The sequence below is a fragment of the Anabrus simplex genome, chromosome 1 (genome assembly GCF_040414725.1).
Source record: "Anabrus simplex isolate iqAnaSimp1 chromosome 1, ASM4041472v1, whole genome shotgun sequence".
In the NCBI taxonomy this organism is placed as follows: Eukaryota; Metazoa; Arthropoda; class Insecta; order Orthoptera; family Tettigoniidae; genus Anabrus; species Anabrus simplex.
In genome coordinates this window covers 1682689276-1682708979 of record NC_090265.1, presented here as the reverse complement: position 1 = coordinate 1682708979, position 19704 = coordinate 1682689276, and positions in this window count along the sequence as shown.

Genomic DNA, 19704 nt, shown 5'->3' with positions numbered 1-19704 from the left:
GGCGCAAACCTTTTCTTAATATCATAAACCGTTTAGGAGATATGAATCTCGAAGTGGAAGTCTGCACTTTTCAACGTGCTCATGCTCATCCGTCATCTATCTATATATATATAAAAGCAAGTCGGGCTGGAGCGATGTATATATAAATATTTAAAAATGAAAAAAGACGTGAATTAATGAGGCACTTCCAGAAATCTCAGAAATTTGAAACTTGGTACGAGGGAAACTGATGACCCCAGGATCCCTAGAAAAATCGGAAATTCTCAAAATTCCCTGAAGGGGGCACGCTGGGGGGCTCAAATTTTGGGCTCAGTATAAGAACACAGTCGTATAGTATATCCAAAACGATAACCTATAGGTTTCGTGGGCTTAAAAATTTTCGGGAATTTCCTCATTTTTATCCCCCATCCCCCCAAATCAAGATGGCGGCACAACCTGCGAGACGAGGTAGACAATTGAAATTTGGTGAAATTATAGCTTTTGGTCTCTAACCGACGGGGAAATTCCAAGATGTTCAAATTTTTCACTTTTTACCCCCAAGGATATCGAAATATGGAGGCAATTTTAATGACTGTGCAGATATTCCTTTTGAGCTATTTTTTGGCTAAACGGTAAGTCGTATCACAAAACGGATGGCACAATGTCTTTTCAATTCGGAGTGATCTACAACTTTGGTCCTGTGACATTTTGTCGTATCTCTCTCCCTTATACGTTAAATTTGGCCGTATTTCTGGATTGTTCGTAAATTTGGTGATTTTTACAAGTATATTTTATTGTTTGACACACTTATAAGAATGATAGGATCATCACGTTGTGTGCGCACATTGGCACGATTAAGGGACATATGTGTACCAAATTTCATGATTCTAGCTTATACATAAGTAGGCAAAATGTAATGTAAAATGTTAAAAATGCACCCAAATTTCACCCTATTCAAAATTTGAACTCAATTTACCCCCTTAATATGGGAGATACGAGGAAATGGTTTAGATACAAGCATGTAGAGCGATAAATGAGGCGTCTGATGGCGCAAACCTTTTCTTAATATCATAAACCGTTTAGGAGATATGAATCTCGAAGTGGAAGTCTGCACTTTTCAACGTGCTCATGCTCATCCGTCATCTATCTATATATATATAAAAGCAAGTCGGGCTGGAGCGATGTATATATAAATATTTAAAAATGAAAAAAGACGTGAATTAATGAGGCACTTCCAGAAATCTCAGAAATTTGAAACTTGGTACGAGGGAAACTGATGACCCCAGGATCCCTAGAAAAATCGGAAATTCTCAAAATTCCCTGAAGGGGGCACGCTGGGGGGCTCAAATTTTGGGCTCAGTATAAGAACACAGTCGTATAGTATATCCAAAACGATAACCTATAGGTTTCGTGGGCTTAAAAATTTTCGGGAATTTCCTCATTTTTATCCCCCATCCCCCCAAATCAAGATGGCGGCACAACCTGCGAGACGAGGTAGACAATTGAAATTTGGTGAAATTATAGCTTTTGGTCTCTAACCGACGGGAAAATTCCAAGATGTTCAAATTTTTCACTTTTTACCCCCAAGGATATCGAAATATGGAGGCAATTTTAATGACTGTGCAGACATTCCTTTTGAGCTATTTTTTGGCTAAACGGTAAGTCGTATCACAAAACGGATGGCACGATGTCCCTTCAATTCGGAGTGATCTACAACTTTGGTCCTGTGACATTTTGTCGTATCTCTCTCCCTTATACGTTAAATTTGGCCGTATTTCTGGATTGTTCGTAAATTTGGTGATTTTTACAAGTATATTTTATTGTTTGACACACTTATAAGAATGATAGGATCATCACGTTGTGTGCGCACATTGGCACGATTAAGGGACATATGTGTACCAAATTTCATGATTCTAGCTTATACATAAGTAGGCAAAATGTAATGTAAAATGTTAAAAATGCACCCAAATTTCACCCTATTCAAAATTGGAACTCAATTTACCCCCTTAATATGGGAGATACGAGGAAATGGTTTAGATACAAACATGTAGAGCGATAAATGAGGCGTCTGATGGCACAAACCGTTTCTTAATATCATAAACCGTTTAGGAGATATGAATCTCGAAGTGGAAGTCTGCACTTTTCAACGTGCTCATGCTTATCCGTCATCTATATATATAACTAGCAAATGTACCCGTGCTTCGCTACGGTATTCTACATTGTATACGGATATCGACGTAAATACTGTGCGTGCAGCAAATGAGATTGTTTTAAAATTGCATGTCTCTTAGCCTTATCCGAGAAATAGCATGGGGAGGTCCACATACGTTGTTTCCAATGTAAAGTGAGGGTTGCGGAGTTGTGATGATAACGCCAGGCTCACTTGCCTACTGCCATTCACAATCGAGTTGGCAAGTTTACATTATAATTGCAGGCCCCAATGCCTACTGCGCGGTCACAATCGATTTGGGGAGTTTTAGTTACAATGGCAGACCCATTTCCTACTTTCAGACAGGTTACAGTTGAGGAGTTTTTATTATAATACCAGGCAACTTCCCTACCACCAGTCAAAATTGAGTTGTGCAGTTATCATTATAATGACAGTCCATTTTTACTGCTGCTAGCCAGCTTACTGCCAGTCACACAGAATTAGTGAGTTTCCATGAAAATAGCAGGCCACAATGCCTAATGCTAGTCAAATTTTAGATTGGAACATTTGTTTATAATGGCGGGCACCCTGGCCTAGAGCCAAACACAATAGAGTAGGGGACTTTCGAACAAAACTGCATGATCCCTTGCCTTCTGCAAGACAAATCGAAAAGTGAATTATTCATTAAAATGGTAGGCCCTCCTTACTAATGCCAGTTACACAGGAGTCGGAGAAGGACCCCATTCCTACTGCCAGCAGTCAAAGTCGGTGTAGGGAGTACTGATTACAATAGCAGACACATCCTTTCTCGATCTCTACAAATCGACATCAATGAATATATATACAGATGGACATACGAAAGTATATGAATGTTTACAATATTGCAGACCTTCATTTACAGATTAACTGCTGCTAAACGGTACGTAATATCGACAAAGGATTGTACCGTAAGGCGCAGTATTTAGCGATCTAAATGTCTGGTCCTATGATATTTTCTCGCATCTAATCTATTCATGGGTCAGATTGAATCAAAAACGTTGAATAGGTTGAAATTTGTGTAAGAATATCTTACATTTCCATTACTTTTCGGATAATTATGTGGCATAGCATTTGGCTCACATATGGGTACTGGGTGGGCCAATGTTCGTGTAGAGTTTGATCATACTATCTTTCCTGTAAGTGATTGAAATTATGCACATGAGAAGAAAAGGTTTAGAAATTAATTTCCATTAAGGCAGGTAGATTTCCATAAAGTTTGGTTGTGTGTATTTAGAGGGAGTGCAAAATCACGGTTTCGGTTTCGTATAAACCCCCAATTAGTTCAGGGATTTAGAAACAATATTTGCCCTAAAACCTCCCCAAAGGACAGGTGGATTCTAAATATGAAGTTTGGTGGAAATATATCCAGTAGTTTTCAAGTTAGAGAAAGACAAACAGACCAACAAACAAAGAAACAAACAAACAAACTAACTAACTAACTAACAGACACCAAGGAAACCTACCCCTGGACAGATGGATGCTATATATAAAATTTGGTTCAAATATCTTGTTAGTTTTCAAGTTGTAAGAAGTACGCTTTACACGCACCCGCTGGGATTTGTACCGAAAAACGGTCCGTTAATGATATATCCCTTACTAAATCCTGTTATCGAAATGATGCAGATGAGAAAAAAAGGTTTAGAAATTCATTTTCATTAAGGCAGGTTGATTTCCATTAAGTTCGGTTGTGTATACTTTGAGGGAGTGCAAAATCACGGTTTCGGTTTCGTAAAAATCCCCACTCAGTTCAGGGATTTAGAAACGATATTTGAGCTAAAACCTACCCAAGGAGAGGTGGATTCTAAATATGAAGTTTGGTGGAAACATATCCAGTAGTTTTCAAGTTATAGAAGGACAGACAAACAGACAAACAGACACCAAAGATAAAAATGATGCAGATGGTCATTATTACACCTGAAACGGATAACTGTACGGAAATTTCGCCAAAATCAATGTACAGACACACGGTCGTTACGCTTTTATTTTTTGCGCTAAAACCTACCCAAGGACAGGTGGATTCTAAATATGAAGTTTGGTGGAAATATATCCAGTAGTTTTCAAGTTATAGAAGGACAGACAAACAGACAAACAGACAAACAAACAGACAAACGGACACCAAAGCTAAAAATGATGCAGATGGTCATAATTACAGGTGAAACGGATAACTGTACGGAAATTTCGCCAAAATAATCAATGAACAGACACACGGTCGTTACGATTTAATTTATATAGATGACGGATAGGCATGAGCACGTTGAAAAGTGCAGACTTCCACTTCGAGATTCATATCTCCTAAACGGTTTATGATATAAAGAAACGGTTTGCGCCATCAGACGCCTCATTTATCGCTCTACATGTTTGTTTCTAAACCATTTCCTCGTATCTCCCATATTAAGGGGGTAAATTGAGATCAAATTTTGAATAGGGTGAAATTTGGGTGCATTTTTAACATTTTACATTACTTTTTGCCTACTTATGTATAAGCTAAAATCATGAAATTTGGTACACATATGTCCCTTAATCGTGCCAATGTGCGCACACAACGTGATGATCCTATCATTCTTATAAGTGTGTCAAACAATGAAATATACTTGTAAAAATCACCAAATTTACGAACAATCCAGAAATACGGCCAAATTTAACGTATAAGGGAGAGAGATACGACAAAATGTCACAGGACCAAAGTTGTAGATCACTCCGAATTGAAGGGACATTGTGCCATCCGTTTTGTGATACGACTTACCGTTTAGCCAAAAAATAGCTCAAAAGGAATGTCTGCACAGTCATTAAAATTGCCTCCATATTTCGATATCTTTGGGGGGTAAAAAGTGAAAAATTTGAACATCTTGGAATTTTCCCGTCGGTTAGGGACCAAAAGCTATAATTTCACCAAATTTCAATTGTCTACTTCGTCCGGCAGGTTGTGCCGCCATTTTGATTTGGGGGGATAGGGGATAAAAATGAGGAAATTCTCGAAAATTTTTAAGCCCACGAAACCTATAGGTTATCGTTTTGGATATACTATACGACTGTGTTCTTATGCTGAGCCCAAAATTTGAGCCCCCCCAGAGTGCCCCCTTCAGGGAATTTTGAGAATTTCCGATTTTTCTAGGGATCCTGGGGTCATCAGTTTCCTCCGTACCAAGTTTCAAATTTCTGAGATTTATGGAAGTGCCTCATTAATTCACGTCTTTTTTCATTTTTAAATATTTATATATACATCGCTCCAGCCCGACTTGCTTTTATATATATACTAGCAAATGTACCCGTCCTTCGCTACGGTATTCTACATTGTATACGGATATCGACGTAAATACTATGCGTGCAGCAAATGAGATTGTTTTAAAATTGCATGTCTCTTGGCCTTATCCGCGAAATAGCATGGGGAGGTCCACATACGTTGTTTCCAATGTAAAGTGAGGGTTGCGGAGTTGTGATGATAACGCCAGGCTCACTTGCCTACTGCCATTCACAATCGAGTTGGCAAGTTTACATTATAATTGCAGGCTCCAATGCCTACTGCGCGGTCACAATCGATTTGGGAAGTTTTAGTTACAATGGCAGACCCATTTACTACTTTCAGACAGGTTACAGTTGAGGAGTTTGATTATAATACCAGGCAACTTCCCTACCACCAGTCAAAATTGAGTTGTGCAGTTATCATTATAATGGCAGTCCCTTTTTACTGCTGCTAGCCAGCTTACTGCCAGTCACACAGAATTAGTGAGTTTCCATGAAAATAGCAGGCAACTATGCCTAATGCTAGTCAAATTTTAGATTGGAACATTTGTTTATAATGGCGGGCACCCTGGCCTAGAGCCAAATACAATAGAGTAGGGGACTTTCGAACAAAACTGCATGATCCCTTGCCTTCTGCAAGACAAATCGAAAAGTGAATTATTCATTAAAATGGTAGGCCCTCCTTACTAATGCCAGTTACACAAGAGTTGGAGAAGGACCCCATTCCTACTGCCAGCAGTCAAAGTCGGTGTAGGGAGTACTGATTACAATAGCAGACACATCCTTTCTCGATCGCTACAAATAGACATCAATGAATATATACAGATGGACATCCGAAAGTATATGAATGTTTACAGTATTGCCGACCTTCATTTACAGATTAACTGCTGCTAAACGGTACGTCATATCGACAAAGGATTGTACCGTAAGGCGCAGTATTTAGCGATATAAATGGCTGGCCCTATGATATTTTCTCGCATCTAATCTATTCATGGGTCAGATTGAATCAGAAACGTTGAATAGGTTGAAATTTGTGTAAGAATATCTTACATTGCATTACTTTTCGGATAATTATGTGACATAGCATTAGGCTCACATATGGGTACTGGGTGGGCCAATGTTCGTGTAGAGTTTGATCATACTATCTTTCCTGTAAGTGATTGAAATGATGCACATGAGAAGAAAAAGTTTAGAAATTAATTTCCATTAAGGCAGGTAGATTTCCATTAAGTTTGGTTGTGTGTATTTTGAGGGAGTGCAAAATCACGGTTTCGGTTTCGTATAAACCCCCAATTAGTTCAGGGATTTAGAAACAATATTTTCCCTAAAACCTCCCCAAAGGACAGGTGGATTCTAAATATGAAGTTTGGTGGAAATATATCCAGTAGTTTTCAAGTTAGAGAAAGACAAACAGACCAACAAACAAACAAACAAACAAACAAACAAACAAACAAACAAACAAACTAACTAACTAACTAACTAACTAACTAACTAACTAACAGACACCAAGGAAACCTACCCTTGGACAGATGGATGCTATATATAAAATTTGGTTCAAATATCTTGTTAGTTTTCAAGTTGTAAGAAGTACGCTTTACACGCACCCGCTCTTGCGTTAAGTCCGCTGGGATTTGTACCGAAAAACGGTCCGTTAATGATATCTCCCTTACTAAATCCTGTTATCGAAATGATGCACATGAGGAAAAAAAAATTTTGAAATTAATTTTCATTAAGGCAGGTTGATTTCCATTAAGTTCGGTTGTGTATACTTTGAGGGAGTGCAAAATCACGGTTTCGCTTTCGTAAAAATCCCCACTCAGTTCAGGGATTTAGAAACGATATTTGTGCTAAAACCTACCCAAGGAGAGGTGGATTCTAAATATGAAGTTTGGTGGAAATATATATTTAGTAGTTTTCAAGTTATAGAAGGACAGACAAACAGACAAACAGACAAACAAACAGACAAACAGACACCTAAGCTAAAAATGATGCAGATGGCCATTATTACACATGAAACGGATAACTGTACGGAAATTTCGCCAAAATAATCAATGTACAAACACACGGTCGTTACGATTTTATTTTTTGCGCTAAAACCTACCCAAGGACAGGTAGATTCTAAATATGAAGTTCGGCGGAAATATATCCAGTAGTTTTCAAATTATAGAAGGACAGACAAACAGACAAACAGACACCAAAGCTAAAAATGATGCAGATGGTCATTATTACACCTGAAACGGATAACTGTACAAAAATTTCGCCAAAATAATCAATGTACAGACACACGGTCGTTACTATTTTATGTTATTTTTAACATTTTACATTACGTTTTGCCTACTTATGTATAAGCTAGAATCATGAAATTTGGTACACATATGTCCCTTAATCGTGCCAATGTGCGCACCTAACGCGATGATCCTATCATTCTGATAAGTGTGTCAAACAATGAAATATACTTGTAAAAATCACCAAATTTACGAACAATCCAGAAATACGGCCAAATTTAACGTATAAGGGAGAGAGATACGACAAAATGTCACAGGACCAAAGTTGTAGATCACTCCGAATTGAAGGGACATTGTGCCATCCGTTTTGTGATACGACTTACCGTTTAGCCAAAAAATAGCTCAAAAGGAATGTCTGCACAGTCATTAAAATTGCCTATATATTTCGATATCTTAGGGGGGTAAAAAGTGAAAAATTTGAACATCTTGGAATTTTCCCGTCGGTTAGGGACCAAACGCTATAATTTCACCAAATATCAATTGTCTACTTCGTCTGGCAGGTTGTGCCGCCATTTTGATTTGGGGGGATAGGGGATAAAAATGAGGAAATTCTCGAAAATTTTTAAGCCCACGAAACCTATAGGTTATCGTTTTGGATATACTATACGACTGTGTTCTTATGCTGAGCCCAAAATTTGAGCCCCCCCAGCGTGCCCCCTTCAGGGAATTTTGAGAATTTCCGATTTTTCTAGGGATCCTGGGGTCATCAGTTTCCTCCGTACCAAGTTTCAAATTTCTGAGATTTATGGAAGTGCCTCATTAATTCACGTCTTTTTTCATTTTTAAATATTTATATATACATCGCTCCAGCCCGACTTGCTTTTATATATATAGATGACAGATAAGCATGAGCACGTTGAAAAGTGCAGACTTCCACTTCGAGATTCATATCTCCTAAACGGTTTATGATATTAAGAAACGGTTTGCGCCATCAGACGCCTCATTTATCGCTCTACATGTTTGTTTCCAAACCATTTAATCGTATCTCCCATATTAAGGGGGTAAATTGAGATCAAATTTTGAATAGGGTGAAATTTGGGTGCATTTTTAACATTTTACATTACTTTTTGCCTACTTATGTATAAGCTAGAATCATGAAATTTGGTACACACATGTCCCTTAATCGTGCCAATGTGCACACACAACGTGATGATCCTATCATTCTTATAAGTGTGTCAAACAATGAAATATACTTGTAAAAATCACCAAATTTACGAACAATCCAGAAATACGGCCAAATTTAACGTATAAGGGAGAGAGATACGACAAAATGTCACAGGACCAAAGTTGTAGATCACTCCGAATTGAAGGGACATTGTGCCATCCGTTTTGTGATACGACATACCGTTTAGCCAAAAAATAGCTCAAAAGGAATGTCTGCACAGTCATTAAAATTGCCTATATATTTCGATATCTTTGGGGGGTAAAAAGTGAAAAATTTGAACATCTTGGAATTTTCCCGTCGGTTAGGGACCAAAAGCTATAATTTCACCAAATTTCAATTGTCTACTTCGTCCGGCAGGTTGTGCCGCCATTTTGATTTGGGGGGTTAGGGGATAAAAATGAGGAAATTCTCGAAAATTTTTAAGCCCACGAAACCTATAGGTTATCGTTTTGGATATACTATACGACTGTGTTCTTATGCTGAGCCCAAAATTTGAGCCCCCCCAGCGTGCCCCCTTCAGGGAATTTTGAGAATTTCCGATTTTTCTAGGGATCCTGGGGTCATCAGTTTCCTCCGTACAAAGTTTCAAATTTCTGAGATTTCTGGAAGTGCCTCATTAATTCACGTCTTTTTTCATTTTTAAATATTTATATATACATCGCTCCAGCCCGACTTGCTTTTATATATATAGAAGATGACGGATAAGCATGAGCACGTTGAAAAGTGCAGACTTCCACTTCGAGATTCATATCTCCTAAACGGTTTATGATATTAAGAAACGGTTTGCGCCATCAGACGCCTCATTTATCGCTCTACATATTTGTTTCTAAACCATTTCCTCGTACCTCCCATATTAAGGGGGTAAATTGAGATCAAATTTTGAATAGGGTGAAATTTGGGTGCATTTTTAACATTTTACATTACTTTTTGGATACTTATGTATAAGCTAGAATCATGAAATTTGGTACACACATGTCCCTTAATCGTGCCAATGTGCGCACACAACGTGATGATCCTATCATTCTTATAAGTGTGTCAAACAATGAAATATACTTGTAAAAATCACCAAATTTACGAACAATCCAGAAATACGGCCAAATTTAACGTATAAGAGAGAGAGATACGACAAAATGTCACAGGACCAAAGTTGTAGATCACTCCGAATTGAAGAGACATTGTGCCATCCGTTTTGTGATACGACTTACCGTTTAGCCAAAAAAATAGCTCAAAAGGAATGTCTGCACAGTCATTAAAATTGCCTATATATTTCGATATCTTTGGGGGGTACAAAGTGAAAAATTTGAACATCTTGGAATTTTCCCGCCGGTTAGGGACCAAAAGCTATAATTTCACCAAATTTCAATTGTCTACTTCGTCTGGCAGGTTGTGCCGCCATTTTGATTTGGGGGGATAAGGGATAAAAATGAGGTAATTCTCGAAAATTTTTAAGCCTACGAAACCTATAGGTTATCGTTTTGGATATACTATACGACTGTGTTCTTATGCTGAGCCCAAAATTTGAGCCCCCCCAGAGTGCCCCCTTCAGGGAATTTTGAGAATTTCCGATTTTTCTAGGGATCCTGGGGTCATCAGTTTCCTCCGTACCAAGTTTCAAATTTCTGAGATTTATGGAAGTGCCTCATTAATTCACGTCTTTTTTCATTTTTAAATATTTATATATACATCGCTCCAGCCCGACTTGCTTTTATATATATAGATGACAGATAAGCATGAGCACGTTGAAAAGTGCAGACTTCCACTTCGAGATTCATATCTCCTAAACGGTTTATGATATTAAGAAACGGTTTGCGCCATCAGACGCCTCATTTATCGCTCTACATGTTTGTTTCTAAACCATTTAATAGTATCTCCCATATTAAGGGGTAAATTGAGATCAAATCTTGAATAGGGTGAAATTTGGGTGCATTTTTATCATTTTACATTACTTTTTGCCTACTTATGTATAAGCTAGAATCATGAAATTTGGTACACATATGTCCCTTAATCGTGCAAATGTGCGCACACAACGTGATGATCCTATCATTCTTATAAGTGTGTCAAACAATGAAATATACTTGTAAAAATCACCAAATTTACGAACAATCCAGAAATACGGCCAAATTTAACGTATAAGGGAGAGAGATACGACAAAATGTCACAGGACCAAAGTTGTAGATCACTCCGAATTGAAGCGACATTGTGCCATCCGTTTTGTGATACGACTTACCGTTTAGCCAAAAAATAGCTCAAAAGGAATGTCTGCACAGTCATTAAAATTGCCTATATATTTCGATATCTTAGGGGGGTAAAAAGTGAAAAATTTGAACATCTTGGAATTTTCCCGTCGGTTAGGGACCAAACGCTATAATTTCACCAAATATCAATTGTCTACTTCGTCTGGCAGGTTGTGCCGCCATTTTGATTTGGGGGGATAGGGGATAAAAATGAGGAAATTCTCGAAAATTTTTAAGCCCACGAAACCTATAGGTTATCGTTTTGGATATACTATACGACTGTGTTCTTATGCTGAGCCCAAAATTTGAGCCCCCCCAGCGTGCCCCCTTCAGGGAATTTTGAGAATTTCCGATTTTTCTAGGGATCCTGGGGTCATCAGTTTCCTCCGTACCAAGTTTCAAATTTCTGAGATTTATGGAAGTGCCTCATTAATTCACGTCTTTTTTCATTTTTAAATATTTATATATACATCGCTCCAGCCCGACTTGCTTTTATATATATAGATGACAGATAAGCATGAGCACGTTGAAAAGTGCAGACTTCCACTTCGAGATTCATATCTCCTAAACGGTTTATGATATTAAGAAACGGTTTGCGCCATCAGACGCCTCATTTATCGCTCTACATATTTGTTTCTAAACCATTTCCTCGTACCTCCCATATTAAGGGGGTAAATTGAGATCAAATTTTGAATAGGGTGAAATTTGGGTGCATTTTTAACATTTTACATTACTTTTTGGATACTTATGTATAAGCTAGAATCATGAAATTTGGTACACACATGTCCCTTAATCGTGCCAATGTGCGCACACAACGTGATGATCCTATCATTCTTATAAGTGTGTCAAACAATGAAATATACTTGTAAAAATCACCAAATTTACGAACAATCCAGAAATACGGCCAAATTTAACGTATAAGAGAGAGAGATACGACAAAATGTCACAGGACCAAAGTTGTAGATCACTCCGAATTGAAGAGACATTGTGCCATCCGTTTTGTGATACGACTTACCGTTTAGCCAAAAAAATAGCTCAAAAGGAATGTCTGCACAGTCATTAAAATTGCCTATATATTTCGATATCTTTGGGGGGTACAAAGTGAAAAATTTGAACATCTTGGAATTTTCCCGCCGGTTAGGGACCAAAAGCTATAATTTCACCAAATTTCAATTGTCTACTTCGTCTGGCAGGTTGTGCCGCCATTTTGATTTGGGGGGATAAGGGATAAAAATGAGGTAATTCTCGAAAATTTTTAAGCCTACGAAACCTATAGGTTATCGTTTTGGATATACTATACGACTGTGTTCTTATGCTGAGCCCAAAATTTGAGCCCCCCCAGAGTGCCCCCTTCAGGGAATTTTGAGAATTTCCGATTTTTCTAGGGATCCTGGGGTCATCAGTTTCCTCCGTACAAAGTTTCAAATTTCTGAGATTTATGGAAGTGCCTCATTAATTCACGTCTTTTTTCATTTTTAAATATTTATATATACATCGCTCCAGCCCGACTTGCTTTTATATATATAGATGACAGATAAGCATGAGCACGTTGAAAAGTGCAGACTTCCACTTCGAGATTCATATCTCCTAAACGGTTTATGATATTAAGAAACGGTTTGCGCCATCAGACGCCTCATTTATCGCTCTACATGTTTGTTTCTAAACCATTTAATAGTATCTCCCATATTAAGGGGTAAATTGAGATCAAATCTTGAATAGGGTGAAATTTGGGTGCATTTTTATCATTTTACATTACTTTTTGCCTACTTATGTATAAGCTAGAATCATGAAATTTGGTACACATATGTCCCTTAATCGTGCAAATTTGCGCACACAACGTGATGATCCTATCATTCTTATAAGTGTGTCAAACAATGAAATATACTTGTAAAAATCACCAAATTTACGAACAATCCAGAAATACGGCCAAATTTAACGTATAAGGGAGAGAGATACGACAAAATGTCACAGGACCAAAGTTGTAGATCACTCCGAATTGAAGGGACATTGTGCCATCCGTTTTGTGATACGACTTACCGTTTAGCCAAAAAATAGCTCAAAAGGAATGTCTGCACAGTCATTAAAATTGCCTATATATTTCGATATCTTAGGGGGGTAAAAAGTGAAAAATTTGAACATCTTGGAATTTTCCCGTCGGTTAGGGACCAAACGCTATAATTTCACCAAATATCAATTGTCTACTTCGTCTGGCAGGTTGTGCCGTCATTTTGATTTGGGGGGATAGGGGATAAAAATGAGGAAATTCTCGAAAATTTTTAAGCCCACGAAACCTATAGGTTATCGTTTTGGATATACTATACGACTGTGTTCTTATGCTGAGCCCAAAATTTGAGCCCCCCCAGCGTGCCCCCTTCAGGGAATTTTGAGAATTTCCGATTTTTCTAGGGATCCTGGGGTCATCAGTTTCCTCCGTACCAAGTTTCAAATTTCTGAGATTTATGGAAGTGCCTCATTAATTCACGTCTTTTTTCATTTTTAAATATTTATATATACATCGCTCCAGCCCGACTTGCTTTTATATATATAGAAAGCAAGTCGGGCTGGAGCGATGTATATATAAATATTTAAAAATGAAAAAAGACGTGAATTAATGAGGCACTTCCAGAAATCTCAGAAATTTGAAACTTGGTACGAGGGAAACTGATGACCCCAGGATCCCTAGAAAAATCGGAAATTCTCAAAATTCCCTGAAGGGGGCACGCTGGGGGGGCTCAAATTTTGGGCTCAGTATAAGAACACAGTCGTATAGTATATCCAAAACGATAACCTATAGGTTTCGTGGGCTTAAAAATTTTCGGGAATTTCCTCATTTTTATCCCCCATCCCCCCAAATCAAGATGGCGGCACAACCTGCGAGACGAGGTAGACAATTGAAATTTGGTGAAATTATAGCTTTTGGTCTCTAACCGACGGGGAAATTCCAAGATGTTCAAATTTTTCACTTTTTACCCCCAAGGATATCGAAATATGGAGGCAATTTTAATGACTGTGCAGATATTCCTTTTGAGCTATTTTTTGGCTAAACGGTAAGTCGTATCACAAAACGGATGGCACAATGTCCTTTCAATTCGGAGTGATCTACAACTTTGGTCCTGTGACATTTTGTCGTATCTCTCTCCCTTATACGTTAAATTTGGCCGTATTTCTGGATTGTTCGTAAATTTGGTGATTTTTACAAGTATATTTTATTGTTTGACACACTTATAAGAATGATAGGATCATCACTTTGTGTGCGCACATTGGCACGATTAAGGGACATATGTGTACCAAATTTCATGATTCTAGCTTATACATAAGTAGGCAAAATGTAATGTAAAATGTTAAAAATGCACCCAAATTTCACCCTATTCAAAATTTGAACTCAATTTACCCCCTTAATATGGGAGATACGAGGAAATGGTTTAGATACAAGCATGTAGAGCGATAAATGAGGCGTCTGATGGCGCAAACCTTTTCTTAATATCATAAACCGTTTAGGAGATATGAATCTCGAAGTGGAAGTCTGCACTTTTCAACGTGCTCATGCTCATCCGTCATCTATCTATATATATATAAAAGCAAGTCGGGCTGGAGCGATGTATATATAAATATTTAAAAATGAAAAAAGACGTGAATTAATGAGGCACTTCCAGAAATCTCAGAAATTTGAAACTTGGTACGAGGGAAACTGATGACCCCAGGATCCCTAGAAAAATCGGAAATTCTCAAAATTCCCTGAAGGGGGCACGCTGGGGGGCTCAAATTTTGGGCTCAGTATAAGAACACAGTCGTATAGTATATCCAAAACGATAACCTATAGGTTTCGTGGGCTCAAAAATTTTCGGGAATTTCCTCATTTTTATCCCCCATCCCCCCAAATCAAGATGGCGGCACAACCTGCGAGACGAGGTAGACAATTGAAATTTGGTGAAATTATAGCTTTTGGTCTCTAACCGACGGGAAAATTCCAAGATGTTCAAATTTTTCACTTTTTACCCCCAAGGATATCGAAATATGGAGGCAATTTTAATGACTGTGCAGACATTCCTTTTGAGCTATTTTTTTGGCTAAACGGTAAGTCGTATCACAAAACGGATGGCACAATGTCCCTTCAATTCGGAGTGATCTACAACTTTGGTCCTGTGACATTTTGTCGTATCTCTCTCCCTTATACGTTAAATTTGGCCGTATTTCTGGATTGTTCGTAAATTTGGTGATTTTTACAAGTATATTTTATTGTTTGACACACTTATAAGAATGATAGGATCATCACGTTGTGTGCGCACACTGGCACGATTAAGGGACATATGTGTACCAAATTTCATGATTCTAGCTTATACATAAGTAGGCAAAATGTAATGTAAAATGTTAAAAATGCACCCAAATTTCACCCTATTCAAAATTTGAACTCAATTTACCCCCTTAATATGGGAGATACGAGGAAATGGTTTAGATACAAACATGTAGAGCGATAAATGAGGCGTCTGATGGCGCAAACCGTTTCTTAATATCATAAACCGTTTAGGAGATATGAATCTCGAAGTGGAAGTCTGCACTGTTCAATGTGCTCATGCTTATCCGTCATCTATATAAATAAAATCGTAACGACCGTGTGTCTGTACATTGATTATTTTGGCGAAATTTCGGTACAGTTATCCGTTTCAGGTGTAAAAATGACCATCTGCATCATTTTTAGCTTTAGTGTCTGTTTGTCTGTTTGTTTGTCTGTTTGTCTGTCCTATAACTTGAAAACTACTGGATATATTTCCACCAAACTTCATATTTGGAATCCACCTGTCCTTGGGTAGGTTTTAGCGCAAACTGTGTGTCTGTACACTGATTATTTTGGCGAAATTTCCGTACAGTTATCCGTTTCAGGTGTAATAATGACCATCTGCATCACTTTTAGCTTTGGTGTCTGTTTGTCTGTTAGTCTCTTTGTCTGTTTGTCTGTCCTTCTATAACTTGAAAACTACTAAATATATATTTCCACCAAACTTCATATTTAGAATCCACCTCTCCTTGGGTAGGTTTTAGCGCAAATATCGTTTCTAAATCCCTGAACTGGGTGGGGATTTTTACGAAACCGAAACCGTGATTTTGCACTCCCTCAAAGTATACACAACCGAACTTAATGGAAATCAACCTGCCTTAATGAAAATTAATTTTTAAACCTTTTTTTCTCATGTGCATCATTTCGATAACAGGATTTAGTAAGGGAGATATTAACGGACCGTTTTTCGGTACAAATCCCAGCGGACTTAACGCAAGAGCGGGTGCGTGTAAAGCGTACTTCTTACAACTTGAAAACTAACAAGATATTTGAACCAAATTTTATATATAGCATCCATCTGTCCAAGGGTAGGTTTCCTTGGTGTCTGTTAGTTAGTTAGTTTGTTTGTTTCTTTGTTTGTTTGTTTGTTTGGTCTGTTTGTCTTTCTCTAACTTGAAAACTACTGGATATATTTCCACCAAACTTCATATTTAGAATCCACCTATCCTTTGGGGAGGTTTTAGGGCAAATATTGTTTCTAAATCCCTGAACTAATTGGGGGTTTATACGAAACCGAAACCGTGATTTTGCACTCCCTCAAAATACACACAACCAAACTTAATGGAAATCTACCTGCCTTAATGGAAATTAATTTCTAAACCTTTTCTTCTCATGTGCATCATTTCAATCACTTACAGGAAAGATAGTATGATCAAACTCTACACGAACATTGGCCCACCCAGTACCCATATGTGAGCCAAATGCTATGTCACATAATTATCCGAAAAGTAATGCAATGTAAGATAATCTCACACAAATTTCAACCTATTCAACGTTTCTGATTCAATCTGACCCACGAATAGATTAGATGCGAGAAAATATCATAGGACCAGCCATTTAGATCGCTAAATACTGCGCCTTACGGTACAATCCTTTGTCGATATGACGTACCGTTTAGCAGCAGTTAATCTGTAAATGAAGGTCTGCAATATTGTAAACATTCATATACTTTCGTATGTCCATCTGTATATATTCATTGATGTCGATTTGTAGCGATCGAGAAAGGATGTGTCTGCTATTGTAATCAGTACTCCCTACACCGACTTTGACTGCTGGCAGTAGGAATGGGGTCCTTCTCCAACTCCTGTGTAACTGGCATTAGTAAGGAGGGCCTACCATTTTAATGAATAATTCACTTTTCCATTTGTCTTGCAGAAGGCAAGGGATCATGCAGTTTTGTTCGAAAGTCCCCTACTCTATTGTGTTTGGCTCTAGGCCAGGGTGCCCGCCATTATAAACAAATGTTCCAATATAAAATTTGACTAGCATTAGGCATAGTGGCCTGCTATTTTCATGGAAACTCACTAATTCCGTGTGACTGGCAGTAAGCTGGCTAGCAGCAGTAAAAAGGGACTGTCATTATAATGATAACTGCACAACTCAATTTTGACTGGTGGTAGGGAAGTTGCCTGGTATTATAATAAAAACTCCTCAACTGTAACCTGTCTGAAAGTAGGAAATGGGTCTGCCATTGTAACTAAAACTCCCCAAATCGATTGTGATCGCGCAGTAGGCATTGGGGCCTGCAATTATAATGTAAACTTGCCAACTCGATTGTGAATGACAGTAGGCAAGTGAGCCTGGCGTTATCATCACAACTCCGCAACCCTCACTTTACATTGGAAACAACGTATGTGGACCTCCCCATGCTATTTCTCGGATAAGGCTAAGAGACATGCAATTTTAAAACAATCTCATTTGCTGCACGCACAGTATTTACGTCGATATGCGTATACAATGTAGAATACCGTAGCGAAGCACGGGTACATTTGCTAGTAATTTTATAAAAAATGGTATGTATAGTCGGAGAATAAGAAACTACAGTCTACGCTATAAATAATTTCATAAGAGGCCCTAATATTACAGAGTCAAAAGGAAACTAAATGTGAAGGCCTACTATATAGAAAGATCATAAACTGTATCAACAATAACATTAGGGGAGAGTGGGGCACATTGAACCACGGGGCACTATGAACCAGGTTACATAACTTCGGTATAAATAAAGAAATTATTTTCTCACTCTGGGTATGTTGGTAGACCTGCTCTACCTACTTGCATATTGTTTCTGCAACATCTGGTCCCCGCCATCAGCTCTCTGCATGTGTTATTTGGTTACGGATAGAGTGAAGTAATTTTTTGAGAACTTGGTAGATTAACATTTGGTGGCAAATGATTGGTTGCAATTCAGTTTAAGTAAGTTATTATAATAACATCACAATCATGTTTTAATGTTATATATCTTAAAATCTGAACACTGTTCACACATAACCTCATTAATAACTTTGTATAAAATATGTACTGCTGGAGCACATTGAGCCAAGCTCTTCCGGGGCACAATGAGCCATGGTTCATTGTGCCCCATAATGGCTCATTTTGCCCCGGGAGTGATTTAATGTTCCCTAAATACCGTGTGTCCTTTTGTGAGTTTCTCAGCATGGGTAAATACTTAGGTGCTGGTAATGTCTATTCATTTACATAATTTAACTAGTTCTATTTTCTTTTATCAGGCTTGAAGATCTTTCGTACATACAGAATCACAGAATGACAGGTAGAGGTAAAACTAGTCATGATGTAATGCAAGATGCTCTACAGGATGTTCTGAATACTGGAATGTCGGTTCGCCAAGCAACTAAATCTCATTCAATACCTTACCCTACTCTTCGACGATACGTCAAAGAAATGAAAGGTGATTCCTATGGAAGATTGACACCAAACTATGACAATCGTAAGAGGAATTATTGGAGTATGTGTTGCATTCTTCTAGGATATGCTTTGGCGTTGACACCAAGACATGCCGGCGCTTAGCGTGTGAGCTGGTTGTGAAAAATTGTCTGAGAGTTCCAGGGAACTGAAATGGCAGGTGTGGACTGGTTATATATTGAAGTATCTGAACCCCAGGAGGCTGCAGCTTGTCCAGGGCAAAGTCTTTTAATCGGTATAATGTTTCGACTTTCTTCAACAACTTGGAAGAACTGTACCGGAGGTATCCTGCGTTTACTGATGGCACTAGGGTCTTCAACTTAGATGAAACCAGTCCCTCAACTGTACCAGAGAGATTTCCAAAGATTGTGGCACAGAAAGGAACCAAACAGGTTTCTCAAGCTACTAGCGGTGAACGTGGTGTCTTGGTCACCACCTGCTGCATAGTTAGTGCGAGTGGTACTTTCTTACCCCAAGCAACGGTATTTCCTCGAGTACATTTTAAGCAACATATGACAAGTAGTGCACCAACAGGCACCCTCGGATTAGCTACAAAGACTGGCTGGATATACAGTGAACTCTTTGTGGATGTCATGAAGTATCTCATTCATAAATCCAGTAGTAGCAAAGATAATCCATCCCTTCTGATTTTAGACAATCACGAAACCCATCTGTCTATTGACGTGACAGATTTAGCCAAGGCCAATGGAGTTGTTATGCTGACTATACCCCCACATACCTCAAACAAACTGCAGCCTCTAGATGTAGGCGTGTTATCTACATTCAAGGGAAGTTATTACTCAGCACTAAAATTCCAAACTCCTACAAAAGTAAGGGTATTCCTCTTACAATGTACGATG